The following is a 16,396-nucleotide window of genomic DNA, read 5'->3' as shown; positions in this document are numbered from 1 at the left end:
ATAATACACTATGTGTTAATTAATTGAATTTAAAAAAATTTTTATAAAGTGAGTACCCTAAGAAGAGCATCTGAATTTCTCTGTTCCCTTCATTAAGATTCACCAAAATGACTCTAAGACATCTGAAGGGGGAAAAAAATCCATAAATGATTTGAGAATGAGAACTTTCCACTCACCTTTTTCATCAGATAAATTTCTAAGAAAGATTCACTTTTTGAACTACATTGTAATATATATACCTTTTTTCAGTTCAACATAATGACACTAACATTTATTTATTTATTTTAATTTAACAACACTAAAGTAGGGATTTAAAATTAATAAATTAATATGTAACTGGGTGTTCATAAAAATATATAAGAAGTACAAGTAAAATAATAATTCCACTCAAAGGGAAACATTTATTTACCCTAATGATTTCATACCCACATCATAAACAGACATTATTACCATCAGTAGTGAAATTAAGAAAGGGAAAGAAAAATAAGGGGAGTTGATGGCTAGCTCGTTTGAACATTCTAATGTAAGAAATCAATGCTTCAGTCAGTTCAGAAGTGTTAGTAATTAAAATGGAGACAACCAGTGTGACCTCATTATCTTAAGAAAGAAAAAAGAAGAATTTGAGCTGTTCTAGAGTATTATGTCTAGCTCAACCTAAGATATTATTGTTCAATTAAATAAATTATTCATGAAAGTGTTATGATCATAGTTCTGAAAATTTGGAATATGCAGAACAAATGTTCCAAATTACTCGTAACCTGCTATACATTATTGCTTTGATGAGTTTAACTCCAGAATATTTTCTCTTGCTAATTATGCCAGAGACTCTCAGTTGTCTCCCAAACTTACTTTCTTGCTGGAAGATCACTTTCCATAATAGAGGCTGAAAATACCAAAGTTTTGTCTTCCCAGACTTCTTTGCAGGAAGGGTATGTGACCCAGTCCTGGCGAATGAGGGCTGAGGGGTAGTCTGATTAAGGAAATGCACTTATGTCTTCTGGGAAGTATTTTATTTCCTGTTAAAATAGAGATGTGTAAAGATTTGAGGTGAGAAATTTCCAGCCATCTCATGATCACGAGATGATGGCCAAGAGAAACTGACACAGCACTGACATTGTTGAGCCAACACTGAAACAGTGCACCTCTAATGAAGTACATACTTAATGAATTGAGAAAAAAGAAGCACTTAGTTTACACCACTTTTATTCAGGTATTCTGTTACCTGAAGCCAAAATACATTGCATATGATATATCTGTTTATATATACAATTATGATCACAGTATGTATAAAATTTTATATCTTCTTTTTGTCACATAGTATTTCATTATCATTTTCTAATTTGATACATTCTCCTCAAAATTATTATTTAATGGCTGTATAATGTAACATTGTATGAATGTATTATAATGAGAATTTCCACCAGCTGTACAAATATTATGGTAAATGCAATCATATTAAGACTAATACCTCCAGTTCCAGTATTTTTGAACCCCTACTGCTTATCTGATGCTCAGCAGGGAGTCTGCTTGAGATTCTCTCTCTTCCTCTGCCCTTACCTCCCACTGGCATGTGCTCTTTCTCTCTCTGTCAAAATAAGTAAATAAATCTTAAAAAAAAAAAAAAAGAAAAAAAGAACCAAGTGTCCGGCAAATACCTCATAATCTTGAAGGAAGCTAGAACAGTGTAAAGGGGCCTTGAAAACAACATCACAACAGCCAGAGAAAGTTGCAAAGTGTCTTGCTGAGTCCAGAATTTTAAAATGATTGAAGAAATATATGAAAAAATAAAAATTGTAATAAAGTAATGAAAGTATAGTATAGGCTAGGAAAAGGAAAGAATGGGGAAATAATGATAAATAACCTAAGAGAACTTCTAAAAGTGAAAATAGTGTCAGTGATGTTAAAAACACAATGGATGAATGAAACCAATTCATGATAAAATTTTAGCAATCTAAGACTATACAAGGGCTTCTTAACCAGGTAACATGCATCTACCAAAAATATACAGCAAAGTTAAGTTGACAGTGGACAATCTACTGGGAAATATTAGTTACACACTTAATTAAGATCATGATCAGGAATCACCAATCACAAATATCTGGAAGCACCAATGCCATGAAGGATGGGGCAATAAAACCAACAACCTGAATTTACACCTGAAGAAGCAGAATTAATAGAATAACTAGAATGAGACTTTTAATAAGTAAAATTACTATCCTCAAAGAGGTATTATAATATAAAAAAAGGAGCAGATAGTTAAAGAGAAGCTACTTGATATTTAAAAAAACAGAAGCAAATATTTTTGCATTTATATTTTATGTAAAATATGTTATATTTTAAGCAAATTATGCTTAATGAAATAACGAATATTTTCCTGAACTCAAAAGCTGCCATACTTATTCTATTTTCTCTCTTTTATTTCTCTACTGCTTTTTTTAAAGCCAATTTCAGCTTTGCAGATTAGGAAATGAAGAGGGGAAATCATGAGGATAGTAGAAGAAGTAATAGAAATCAAGAACAAATCCAGCTGTCTTAGCTTTAGTAAGGAGAAAATTAAAACCATGAGTGAATAATTTGTCCAAGGTCACATAGTCTCTTATAGGGAGCAAGTGTTGAGATTAAATTTTTTAAAAAAAGGGAAGAAAGAAAAGCAGTAGAGAACACCAACTGATCTCATTTCTCATTCTTCTCTCTACCATCCCAGACCAAGTTTCCAAAACTATATGGGAATCATTTCTGTAATTCTTAAGTTGGCTGAGTTTCATTTGGGGGAGAGGTTGTGATTTCCTGTTAAAAAAGATGTTCTGATCTTTGTTAGGTGACGGTTAAAGTGGTTTGTTGGTTCTCATGTTTAAGTGCCATTTATTTACATCCAGCGATAAGTTCTCTATCACCAGAGACTCACTCACAATTTTTCCCAGTTCTACCACATCTATTCTTCAGGGTCTTATGGCAACACCTTTGCAGGATGTATAATGTTATACACAGAAAATCTGAAGCAGTAAAAACATCATCAGTTAGTTAAGCCTATCCATTAAGGACCTCTTTAATTCTTACTTTGCTTTTTCTCTTTGACAGATAATAATAAGAAATGATATATTCAACACCATATTCATAATAAAGGCCTATGGTTTGCAATCAGACACCAGAGAAAATCAGTTTATATTTGACGGCTTAGTGCCACCCCAGGGTCACAAATGATTATGAGGGTCAAAAGAAAGAGGCCAAAGCTATTTTCTAACTTACATCCAATTCTTTTTCTTTGTAAGATACAAGTGTCATTCTTTTCAAATATTTGCACTTCATAACTTGTATGTAACACATATCTGCATGTAAAACCAAACAAAATACCTTATTTCCATTTTGTCTAATAATTTCTTGGGTTCTAAAATGCCTGTGTTACCATTTTTGACAAATTATGAACATTATTTTTCACTATAGTTCCAAATATATTTAGGAATGTGGGTTTTATTAAGCCTGGTCCATTATTTCATCATTTTTACAAGCCATTTGATACAATCTTCAACTTCCAACCCATCTAAGCCTGGGGGTAACAATGAGCAATGAGAGGAGTAATTATAGTAATGAAAGGTATTATTGGTCCTGAGCTTCTTTACAAAACCTCATAGTTCATAGGAGTAATTGTAGTAATGAAAGGTATTATTGGTCCTGAGCTTCACAGTCTTTTGAGACAGTAGATCTGGGTCTTCCATTTGTATCCATGTGATCTTTACCAGCCTAGGTTCCATAATTTGTGGAGTGGGCATATTGATAATCGTACCTACTTTGTAGTTGATCTAGAGGGATTAAGAAAATAATAAAATATATGTAATATTTAGCAAGTTTCCTGGCTCACAGAAGGAAATTTATTAAGTTTTGATGCTGTATTATCACCATCATCATCACCACTGTAACTGCCCTATCCCCAAGGTGGTCCCTTCCAATAACAGGATTATGGAGTGTTTAGATACCACCTTCTTGGTAGCCATTATAAGCATTCTGCAGAAATGTGTGCTCCTCTCTGTCTACTTCACAGCCTCAGGGACTCAGCTATTATTGCATGACAGTTGCTGATGACACTAGACCTCATGACTATGCCAATTGCCACAGTTGGAGCCTGCCAATGTCACTCAAGTTACCGTCCAGCTACTGCCAACACCACTCACATTTATTTTGGCAGGTCTCCTCCACGTCTCCACCAGTGTTGTTCTTCTCACTAAGCTGCTTTCAGAAATGTCTTGCTCTCTTGGTTTTTAAACAATGTTACAGTCCTATTAGAGTCTGCCTTCCTCCTCCTCCCATAACAATGATAAATGAGAAAATGTCTTTGTAAGCACATTGCTCATAATCTAGCAAAGGAGATGGACATATTAACAACTGGCTATAAAACAATGTGATAAGTTTCATTTGCTATAATCTTACTTGCTTTTGTTTTCCCTTTTGCATGATGTTTATATTTCTGTCTTTCCAGTTCTCCTGTCACAATCATAGGCCAGATCATAGGCTTAATTGTCTAATTTCCCTTCCTGTTTCTAGATTCTCCCTTCTCCTTTTCATCCAACATGTCACTGTTAGATTAATCTTTCCAATGGACTACTTTAATCAAGAGATCTTCTACTGATTGCTAAAGACAGGGGGTCTTTAAGAAACAAGGAAATTGGATTCAAAAGGTTTTTTTTTAAAGTAGTAGATATGATTAAACACCCACTGGCATTTGAGAGAGTACATTTCTTACCATCCCACCCTTACCTAATTTGGGGGGGAGGGATTTACAAAAGCATTAAAGAGATGGACTCCTCCCTCCATCTACTGAGTGGTGCTTCACAGCTATCCTCCAGAGCAGCTGGCTCATCAGGATGGACTGCTCAGGGACCAATTGAAATGTAGGCTGGTGGGCAAACTCCTCAAGTTACTGACTTACAGTTGAAATTAAAAGGTTTCTCTCTTTAGCAAGCCCCTTCCTCCAAACATAGAACCCAAGATCTTCCTATTTCCGTTTGTGCTGCTTATCAAACTGTTGTCTCTTGTCTCTAAACCCACTATTCTATGCTAGGCTTTGTGATGCTAGTGCTCAGATTCCACAAAGAATATTTCTACATTTCACCTCCATGGTGCCAATAGAGCACACTAGAGGGATTCTGCTAGGTTACTTCAGGAAGAAGAGCCTTGCTCTCTTCTGTTTTCCTTCTTATTCCTCTGAGTGTCATCCTAGCAGTGATCCTTCATCTGGACAGTGGGGATTCCTTCCTGTAGAAGCAGCTGAATCTGGTTTGTAGATTTTTGCATACTTGCAAATACAGATTCATCATGGCCCCCCTTCTCCACCATGAAAAACAATACCAGCAGTATGATAGCTCTTCTTCGGATGTTTGGGTTTTAGGCTCATGGGGATGCTCTTCTGTAGTCTGAGTCTCAACTCTATGGAACCCTTCTTCTAAATTTTAATGATTGAAACCACTTCCCTTCTTCCCCTTTAGCAACTCATCCTGCAGTTGCTAACTCAGTGACACCTTAGAGTTCCCTGTTAGCCTATAGATTATCTAGTTAATGAGTTTCTACTGAATTAACAATTCTTTATATTAAATTTCTCTGTTCAAATAACTGGTGCAGTTTTTGTTGTCTGACTGGAGTCTGACTGATACACCATAATTAAGTTATGAGTCTGATGATCCTTTTTGCCTCATCCTAATTTCTCCAGAAAATGTAGAGTTGAGTGTATGTACATCTAGCCATTCTGTTAGATGGTGGTGAGACTTAGGGAGACTACATGTGTTTTATTGTCGCTCTGCCTATAAATTTCACCAATGAACCTGCTTTACACCTACAACGTGTTTCATTTGTAGAGTTTGTCCCATCTGTGGCTTAACAAACAGAAGCAGGTACAGTATAGGAGTCATAGAAGATATCCAGAAAATGTTTATGAATGAGTAAATTAAAATCCATTAGTTGTTTTAAGGAGAAAAATTAAGATATTAAATTGCTTGGAAGTGTCTCCAACAAATAATGCAAGTTTCTGTTGCTAATACCAGCTCCTTCTGAGAATCTTGACAAGATCAGCCCCAAATGAAGGGACACCTTCTAATAGGCTCTGCACATATAAGTCAGTGTTTTAGGTTATCAAACTATTTTTTCTCAGCTCCAAGTACACCCTTCTACACTCAAATACACTTTGCTTTTCTGCTCTTTTCCTCTTCTTTTTTTTTTCTGCTTTAGGATTGGTACCAGCAGTAGCTCAAGTAATACCTTCTGAGTATTTTGATTTCCTGCTCTGCAAGTCCTTACCTCCAAGTTTAAGGATCGGTAAACCTGGCCTCATTTCATTTTGTTTGCAAACCACATTTCTACTTTGCCAGCTGGCTCCCTGTTAGGTTCTTTCAACAGAGAGTCCTGCAGAGAAACTAGAAGCCAGGATGACAAGAGGAGAAATTTTCTTATTCCTGTTTGCTTGTCCCTATCCACATCTCCACAACAAGAGTTCTTCACCCTGGTAGTAGCTGTTGGTTCTTTTCTCTCCCACATTCCTTGAAATAGACTCATGTAATCCCTACAAAATACTAGCATCAATTGGCAGGCACCCTTTCTTAGAAGTCTGAATTCCAATTCCTTGGGCAACCTCCTTTATGATCTTAAGATACCAACACCATCTAGATGACCCTCCCTCTTCAGAGGTCTGAATTTTAGCTCTGTAGGATCTTTCCTCCATGTTCCTGAGGTACCATCAACAGCTAAGTAACCCACCCTGCTCAAAATCCTGCTCTTACCTCTGCAAGTTACTTCCTCCAAGCTCCTGAGGTACCAACCCCGCCAGGCAATATCTCCTTGGCATTTTGGGTCCCAGCTCTTTGGGGTCCCTTCCTAAGTTTTATGATTCTAATAACTCAACTTCTGTATAACCTCCATATTTCCCTTCTGTATTTTCTATAGTCCTTTGCTGATTAGTCAACATTCTATATTAATATTTCTCTGTTAAATGAACCATGCTAAATAATTTGTTTTTCCATCTGGATCCTGACTGATACAGTCACATTCTTGGTACCAAATAATGCCACCATTATTGCCACAGCTAACTGGATAGAGGATGAATTCTGGTCCCAAGAACTCAGGCCACAAAGGCAGATTGCCTGGCTCCATATCCCAAGTCTAACCCTTGCTAGCTGTGTCAAATTGAGCAAGTTACTTAAGCTCTCTGTGCTTTTCTTCATTTATCTTAATAGGATAATAATAACACCTTCATGAAGTTGTGAGAATTAAATGAACTGATACATGTAAAATACTTAGAATAATGATTTTCAATAAGTAGTAGCTATTGTAGGGAAGAAAAATAATTTTCCTTCTACTCTTCTAGGTTGGCTGAGAACCCCTGGTAATAAAGGATGGATTGATAGGGGAAAAAAAGAAGTTTAATGACCTTAAACCTTCTGTATACATGGGAGATACCCAAGAAAACTGAGTAACTCTTCCAAATGGTCCAATCTACCACCTTAAATACCATTTTCAGCTAAACACAAAAGATGTTGGGGGGTGAGAGAGGAAGGCCAATTATGGGAAGTTACCAGGAAAGTCATAGTAAACAAGGGTAAAGTTATGTAGATTTAAGTTCTTACCTTTTCATTGAAAAGAGTTTCTAGAGGTTTGGTCCTGGTTTTCTTCCTGGTCCAGAGAAAGAGACTTCTTTACAGATGGATATTTCCCTCATCAATGTAAGTGTCTCTTACAAAAGGGTAACTTCTGATTGGTTTTCTAAGCTTCTCTAGGGACTACTGCTTTTAAAAAATAACGAGCTCAAAATGATTCTTAAGGCAGAGGCATATTTTGGGGTGGTATATTCTGCTCCCCTTTCATACATTATTAAAATATATTTTTGTAAAGAATATGAGTTATAGTAAACATCATTTAATGAATAGCAGTGTATATAAAAGAAAGAGAATGAGAGAACAGGAGAAACAGGGGAGGTGAGTAAATACTGTAGTGAGTGTTAGGTATACAGATTGCTCTCAGACAACTAGACCTATAGCATCTTGAATGAAAATGAAATCTCCTACCTACCCTCGTGTCTCTGCATTTTCCTGACCTATCTGCAAAGAACTTATAATCAATTATACTACAGCATGCTAATTGCTAGAATAGAAAAATGCAGAAATTTATAGGGTCACAGAAGAAAGGCTGGAGAATGTTCCCTGGAGTTATGATGTAGACAGGAAAACTCAGTGAAGAAAGGGGGAAAAGCATATGCAAAGAGCTCGAGAGCACAGTATTTTAGATAAGTGAAAACAGTTATCCTGCACCACAGGATATGTGTGGGATGTGGGAGAAAATAAAGCTGGAGATGTAGACAGATGCCAGACTATTCAGAGTCATGGTTACAAAGCTAAGGAGATTGAAAACTGTAGGGAGTCCTCAATTTAGTCCCTTTCCCGTTATCATGGTAAGGCTGAGACAATGTTTATGTGTTTATCACACTGTTTCATTTTCCTCTTGTGTACACAGGAGACTACATTTCCCAGCTCTCCCCTTTCAAGGTAGATGTGACTAACTGACTGGGTTCAGGCCAGTAGAATATAGGCAGAAGTGGTGTACACTACAGGTGACCCTTGAACAGCCATGGGTTTGAAATCTGTGGTTCTCCTTATACATGGATTTTTTCAATAAATATATGTACAGTACTGTAAATGTATTTTCTCTTCCTTATGATTTTTTAAATAACATTTTCTTTTCTCTAGCTTACTTTAAGAATGTACAAAATATGTGTTGGTCAACTGTTTATATTATTGATAAGGATTTTGGTCAACAATAGGCTATTAGTAGTTAAGTTTTGGGGGAGTCAAAAGTTATATGCAGATTTTTGGCTGCATGCGGATCAGTAATCCTAACCCCTACATTGTTCAAGAGTCAACTGTACTTAAAAACCCAGTGTTACTGCTAGGCAGGGGTGGGAAAATCTCTTCACTCCCTCCCTGTTCCAGGAAAAATTCAGCTGCAACTGAGTGTGAAGAGGGTAGAAAAACTGACCTGCCTCCAGCCATCCTCCACTGATCCTAGGAAAAACCGTCTTTTGCTAGTAGGGAAGCAGGAAATTAATTTATGCCCAGGATCCTGCACTGGTACAAAAAAGATGTCTAAGGCTGCTGGGAAAGTTCTGCTTGCTAAATGCCCCACTGACAGAAAACAGTTAGGCTATTATAAATAAGAAAGAAATCTGCCTGCCCTCTAGAATCTATGCTGCGTGGAAGATGCTGTAGACCAAATGTTTGTGTCCCCTCAAAATTCCTATGTTGAAATCTTAATACCCAGTGTGAGAGAATTTGGAGGTGGGGCCTGTGAGGAATGATTAAATCATGAGAGTAGCACCCTCATGAATGGAACTAGTACCCCTATAAAAGAGACCCCAGAGCACTCCCTCACCAACACCCCCAGGTGAAGACACAATAAAACGACAGCCATCCGTGAAACAGGAGGCAATTCCTGAACAGACACTGAATCTGCCAACACCTTAATCTTGGACTTCCCAGCCTCCAGAACTGTCAGAAATAACTATTTGTTGTTTATAAGCCACCAATCCTATAGCATTCTGTTATAGCTGATTAAAAAGGAGGGAGTTGTTTGCCACTGGATGAGGAACTAGAACCCTGAAAAAGCCCCACCCTAAGGCTCCAGGGTACAGCCCTATGTAACATTGAGGATGGAGGACATGTAGAAACCACCTCTCCCTCCATAGAGCCATACGCTAGTGCTTGAGTAACAAGCAACAACAGTCTCTATCTTTGGAGGGCAAGAGCAAGGAGATAAATAGGTGACACAGGTGTGCAGGAAAACCTGACTATAGAGCAGTAATACAGAAAAACTTTGGGCAACAGCAGCCCCTACACTAAACACAGGGTGTAGGTGTCTACTACTGGAATAATTTGAATCCTGTGCAAGGAAATCCAGGTACACCACTGACCACATTGAATCAAGCCCACATTAACCACTGATGAAAGGAGAAATGAATAATTTCTGAACATAAGTATTATTTACCTTGGTTTCTAGTATTCTTTTATACATAACTAGTCTGGAATTCAATTTTAAGAAGTAATGCCCCCAAAAGCAGAAAAATATAAAACCTTTCCAAGACATAAAGAAGTCAACAGACTCAGATGTGAGAACTATCAGAGAAAAACTTTGAGTGACTATATTGTGATTACAGTGGGCCACCTGGCCAAGCCAAGATAATCTCTGCATTTGAAAATCCTTAACTTAATTACATTAAAGTCCCTTTCACCAAGTAAGGTAACATATTTACAGGTTCCAGTGATTAGAATGGAACCTCTTGGAGCAGGGAAGGGAAGCATTATTCTGCCTAATACACCTAGCTTCCAAAATTTCAAGCAAATTATTTCTTTAATTGCATTACAATTTCCCATCTTCTTGTTTGCAGCTCTCTCTCCCCTTTCCTCTTTTCTCTCTTTCTTTCCCTCCCTCTCTTCCTCTAAAATCTCTCTCTTGTTCTTCCTCTCCTCTCTACTTCCTCTGCCCCTAGGCATCTGGTTTCTTTTTATGTGTAAGCTTCCCTACCCTCTACTTCATGTCTTATTTTTAACTACATGAATTCTTTTAAATCACTGATCTGCTCATCTCTCTCACTCACATAAAATCCTTGACTTTCTCTTGCCTTCAAGATGAAGTTCCTTAGCAAAGTTCTTTTATCACCTGCCCTTTCCCACCATGTTAGCCTCCTTTATTGGCCCTAATCACTCCTATCCACGTGTACTTAATGTTCCAGCTGTTGCATCCTGCTAATGGGATTTCTGAACACACCACACTGCTTTGCATGTGGGTGTCTGCACTTTCTGCTCTTTAAGGTTCCCATCATCTCCTGGTTATTCGTCAAAAGCCAGTGCTGACCTGACCTTTGACCAGGATGCCCCCCTGACTTCCTTACAGAGATAACGCTCTTTCCTATGGTCATGTCTCATTTTATCTTTTATATATCTTCTTATCATATATATAATTCTAAGTATTAATTTACTTATGTATATTTTCTTTTCTACCCTTTGAGGGTATCTAGAGATCAGGAACCATCCACTCATTATTAGCATGTGGCCAGAACCCAGCACAGTGCCTACCTAACATGTAATAGGTGCTCAATCTCAGTGTGAATCTATGTCTGTGGTTTTAGAGAGTAAGATAATTCTCATATAATTAAGACTTCCCTAGAAAAAATATTTCCTTGATGGTAAAATGAATTTTCTTTACTCACTTTGGGAAAATGTCCTATGATTTGGTAGAGTTCTCATAATAAGAGGACTGGGTTGATTTATATATCCTGGATTCTAGTCTATTTCTCCTGGTTAGGTAAACTGGTAAGCAGGTCAGGAATTTGTAGACCAAGTGATAAACACTTTTTGGGGAAGTTATAACCAGTATTTATTTATTTGTCTGTTCTTTTACAATGTAATCTTCTCTGCTGTTTTCTGCTTAAGCTGTTTCTAGAAATTGGGAAACACTTCCCATGAAATCAGAAAGTTATCTCAGCATCATCAGATGGGAAAATGTGGATGGAACCTATAGAAGATGATACACAATATCTTTCCAATATTTTAAAGCAAGTGAAATATGGATAAAATGAACACCAAGAACAGCATTGAATGGAGAATGAATTCTCGACGTGTAGCAGAGGTAAGCAGAGAAACTGTTGTAAAGTGGAAAGGAAAAGTCCTGTTTTGGTAAAAGATTAATGTTCATAAAAGCAAGCATTATAGCCCCTTAAAGCAAACAAACAAAAAGAAAAGAATCAGTAGAAATTTTTAAACATTTTCTTATACTGCTTTTTTCTTCCTAATTCATGTCTCAGTCACAGGCATATAGTAAAAAAAGAAAAAAACTTTATTTTCCTTCCACTGCCCCTCAGACCCACTCTGTAGGGTTTTTTGCTCTGCTACTCAGATGAAATTGAGAGGAAATCCTGTGACTTTTTGGTCACTCTTAGGTAATAAAAAGTCCTCTGATCACCTCTCGTCACAAAAGGAAAGTCTCATTTCAGCAATTAAAATGTCTAGTCCGTGTAAGATCAAACTTCATCTAAGTTAGAGCTTCTCCTCAGCCCCAGCTGGCCTCCTCTAGGTTGTTACCTGAAGGGGGAAAAGGGTCTTGTGGGTTCCTTCTCTATTTCCTGTATTTCTTTGCAAGTCCTACATAGGTGGTCTAACTTTAGAGTGTGGAATAGTTGGCAAATATTGTCTTGGGGCTTTAGCCAAAACAGAGTCAGAAATAGTTCAATTTTAACATCCTGTTGCATATCCTTGGTAGCACAACTAAAACACACGATTTTCATACAGTTTTCAACTCCATATATTGCAAGTTGAGATGGAGAATCCAGGGGCAGGCACTAGAATAATAAAGTAGGCACGTTTACGTGCTTTACAGGAAATACCTAACCACACGTGTCACAATCAACTGTAGTGTTTTCTAAACTTTCCCACCAACTTACCCTGAATCACTGAGAAAGAAGACAGACCTCTGTAGGTTATGAGGTCTTAGTCTAAAGAGGCATTTTTTTAATGGTATTTCTTAGTAAGTGTGTGTTTTACTAATTAAAGCACACATACTTTGTATTCTATACCATAATGTCTCTATTTATTTTAGCATAAAAATTACTAGTTTCTTCTAACATTTTCTTAAAATTGATTCACTAGGGATATATACCATATTTAACCTCTAATTCCAGTTAAATTCTAGCAAAATGTCATATTCCCCAGTTTGATAATCATGAAACCCGTAGAAATAATGGTATTCCTGTACTTTAAAGGATGTTTTTGGACTTAGGTTTTCTTGTGTTCCCCTTGTTAATATTAATATTAATGACCATTCAAGCTGTTTTTAGCAGAGGACTTTAAATTCCAAATCAGAGGTGAGCAAATATTTGTTGGCAGTAAACATATTATCCAAATAAATACCTGGACTCTTTTATAGACATTGGTTTTTTCCTTAACCTCTCCTCTTAACATATTCCATTACAGTCTGATTAGTCTCCAGTTTCCGGAAGCACTCGACTTAAAATAGAAATAAGAATATCTTTGGAAAGGGAAAGGAACCTTTAGAAATACAACTGTTTTACTAGTTCAGAAGAAAACTGGTCCTGCAGGAGAACCAAGCTAAAAGTAGTACTGAGATGAGAGTACACTTACAAATACATTTTATGCCAGTTGTCCTGCTATTCCTATCGCGGATTACTTTACCCAATAGAGTTATCTATAGTTTTCCATCCTTAAAACTCCACTTTCATGGGAATGGGGGACCCCCTGCATACTTCTATAAGCTCAAGCTGATACTCTGGTGAGACAGATACTCAAAGATAAGTAGCAACTATTCAACTCTATTTCAGTTAAAAAAAAAAAAAGCTAACTCCTGTCATTCCAAGATAAATATCCCTGAAGAGTTATTGATGAATACCACACTAGGACTAGGAAATGAATGGCTGTATGACCTAGCTACAAAACTAGAGCTGGAATCAAAGAGGAAGAATAAGAGAATAAGCTGGTTAGCTGGTTTTATGTTTAAAAAACCATGAGTCTCAAAAATCCATGAGATTAAACCTGGAACTAGTGATAGTAGTAGTTTACCATAGTGAAAAGTGAACCCAAAGTCTAGAACAGTATTTTCAAAGTTTGAATCTCAAAACTTTCTGTATCAGGATCACAGGTGAGGATGGGGTTGACCAGCTTGTTAAAATGCAGATTTCTAGGCCTTATACTAGACCTACTGAATAAAAATTTGAGAGTTGAAAACTATCCCTAGGAGATCCTTATTGATGTTGAAGCTTGAGAACCATTGTATTAGGATCTAACAGATGAATAATATAAAGAGGGGGAAATTATGAATCTGATAGTAAAGGAAACTTTTAGTAATAGTATAAAAGATAAATAGTTCACAATTCTCAAATCCATAAGGTTCCGAAAACCAAAAACCTTCACTTTATTTTTTGTTTGTTTGTTTTATAATACATTTAGAGATAATTCCTGGCATGATCTAGATGTATTTTTGGCAAAAATTGTGAGATCACATAGCCTCTATCCTGCTTTGCATGCACGTTTGGGTTTTGCTGCATAGTTACTGTGGAGTACCCCAAATGGGGTTTAGTATATTATATAAAGTAGATGTACCATATTCTTTTTTTTTTTTTTTTTTTTTTTTTGAGAGAGAGAGAGAGAGTGCATGTGCTTGTGAGCAAGGGAGCTGGGGAGGGACAGAGGGAGAGAGAGTATCTTAAGCAGGCTCCACGCTCAATCTCACCACCCTGATGAGATCATTGGGCGCAAACAGTTACAGATAACGGAATGGGTACCTCCAGTTGTCCACAAGCTTTTCAATTACAAGAAAATAATGCCCCTATATGAGCCTGAACCTACAGCAAATATTAAAGGGAACATTTGTGAAAGTTAAAGGGGAAAGGGAGAAGGAAACATGAGGAGAGCCTTTGGGCTGCAATGTAGTTCTGGTACCTCTGGACAGAGAACAGGAAGGAAGGAGGAGGGAATGGTGTGTGCTCCAGACTGCAGAGCATCTCTGAGAAGTCTCAGTCAAGGCAATATGCAGTCCTTGAACAAAATTTCACATTAGAGGAAATTTGCACTGGACAAAAATATCCTGGCTCTGGTGCCCCTGTCATGCTTATTCATTGGCTAGGAGTAGCCTGGGCACTAGTGTGGCCTCAACATGAATGTCTGGGCAGATCTGAAGGTACAACAGCTAATCTCACAGCAGGTTTTCTTTAAGAAAATCTTAAAGATTTTCTTCACCAACCTCAGTGGCCTCCACAGTTCCTGCCTTACCAGATGGAGAAGAGCAGCCCAGCAGCTGGGAGCTTTACTTAGGATTGGAGTACTGCAGCAAAATATATTTCGTTGTTCCATAAACTTCTGTTTTATTGGGTATTTTTATCACAGAGTCTTACCGTTTTCTAGCCAATACCTTTCACATTTCTAATTGTCTTTCTCCATATATATTTGTCAAACCATTTGTCTTCATTTAGGATTTAGAAAATACGATTGCTATAGGTTTTTTTTTTTCTTTTTTGACCTATCCTACTCAGCCTTGAGGGAAAAAAAAGCCATCAAAGGAACTGTTGGGCTCTAGATCATCTGGAGAAACCTTTAAACATTTGGCTCTCTGCTTTAATTCACATCTGCCCCGTCTGTTGCTGTTGAGGGAAAAGAGAGGTCAAACATCTTTGTTAATAAGGACCACAAGCAAGTGGTTCCATCCTTTGCCCTGCAGGGACACAGTGGTCTCTGCCTCTCTATCTCCTGAGAGGAGCCTGAGTTGAAAGAACCTACATGGTTGTCACAAACCAAGACTAGTAAATGAAAGTAGATTTTATAAAGTTTGTTACTAACCCCACCAATCTAGGTGTTATGCATATCCTCAGCTTGGTCTTTTTCTTTAGAGCCAGTTAATGCAGAATTTTCCAGATAAGTTTTATGAAATGCTGATAAAGGCCATTGCTTGACAAGAATAGAGGGATAAATTGGGGCTCTGTGCTGACCCCTGTTGATAAGATACATAGAAAATCTGATATGTTTTAGTCAGATCCTTTCATAAAATAAACATTAAAAGGGCCAATTTTTTCTTTTTTTTTTAAATAAACTGTCTTGTTAATGATGTTTACGTTCAACCCTATTTTCTTGTTTCTTGGCTGTTTCAAAATAGTGGTTGTCTTGAAAATCAAATATAAAAAATTATTTAAGTGTCTGTTCTCATTTTGGTTTTCATGGGGACTCTATGGGATTTAGGTATAAGAAAAGATGGGAAAAAAGTGTTCACTAGTCAGTGCCCTTGCCTCAGAGTTCAATTCTAGTTGTTCTCGGAGATTTTAGCATCACACTCATTACTTATTTATATCTTCCCTCTTTTTTTCCACTTTGCAGATAATTGCTACTTAATTGATACTGCCTCTATGCAAACCTAGTCACAAGACACACTGCTAAATAGAGGAATCATTAATCTGCATGTATGTTGTAGATTTCCTTAAAAGGTTGGCTGGAATAAGCAAAGTCATTAGCAGTTTATTTGCAACAGTGCACTTATGAAAAGCTCTGTGGAGAACACATCAACAGTCGGTATGTAACTGAGCAATTAACACAGGACTCCTGTACTTTGGGGTGTTAGCATGGGAGTAAACAGAAGCAGATGTGAAGTGTTTGTACTGTTAGCATGCATGGTCTGTTCTGACATATGCAAATACCACTCATGCTTACAGAACCTGCAACCTCTATTGTACCATGACCTTACTGATGAAGCCCTATGACAGAAGTACTTCATTTGCACTGGGTGCTATTAATTATTAACAGGCCAATACCACCTTTCCTTGTTATTAGAGCTTAGCAGAAAGCCAGGTAATAAAGCATCACAAACAAGTTGA

General features: G+C 37.2%; 1 long non-coding RNA gene across 1 annotated transcript in view; it reads left to right on the top strand.

Annotated features, from left to right (window-relative positions):
• Positions 1-16,088, top strand: part of LOC103659009 — a 168,716-nt gene extending 152,628 nt beyond the window's left edge. Inside the window, exons 5-6 of the long non-coding RNA XR_567379.2 lie at positions 11,460-11,655; positions 15,903-16,088. This is a non-coding gene — a long non-coding RNA (uncharacterized LOC103659009). The remainder of the gene's footprint in view (positions 1-11,459; positions 11,656-15,902) is intronic.
• The last annotated feature ends 308 nt before the right edge of the window (positions 16,089-16,396 follow it).

The sequence above is a fragment of the Ursus maritimus genome, unplaced genomic scaffold, assembly GCF_017311325.1.
Source record: "Ursus maritimus isolate PB19 unplaced genomic scaffold, ASM1731132v1 scaffold_3, whole genome shotgun sequence".
Taxonomy (NCBI): Eukaryota; Metazoa; Chordata; class Mammalia; order Carnivora; family Ursidae; genus Ursus; species Ursus maritimus.
Note: the sequence above shows the minus strand (reverse complement) of the source record. Positions and strands in the feature narration are given on the sequence as shown.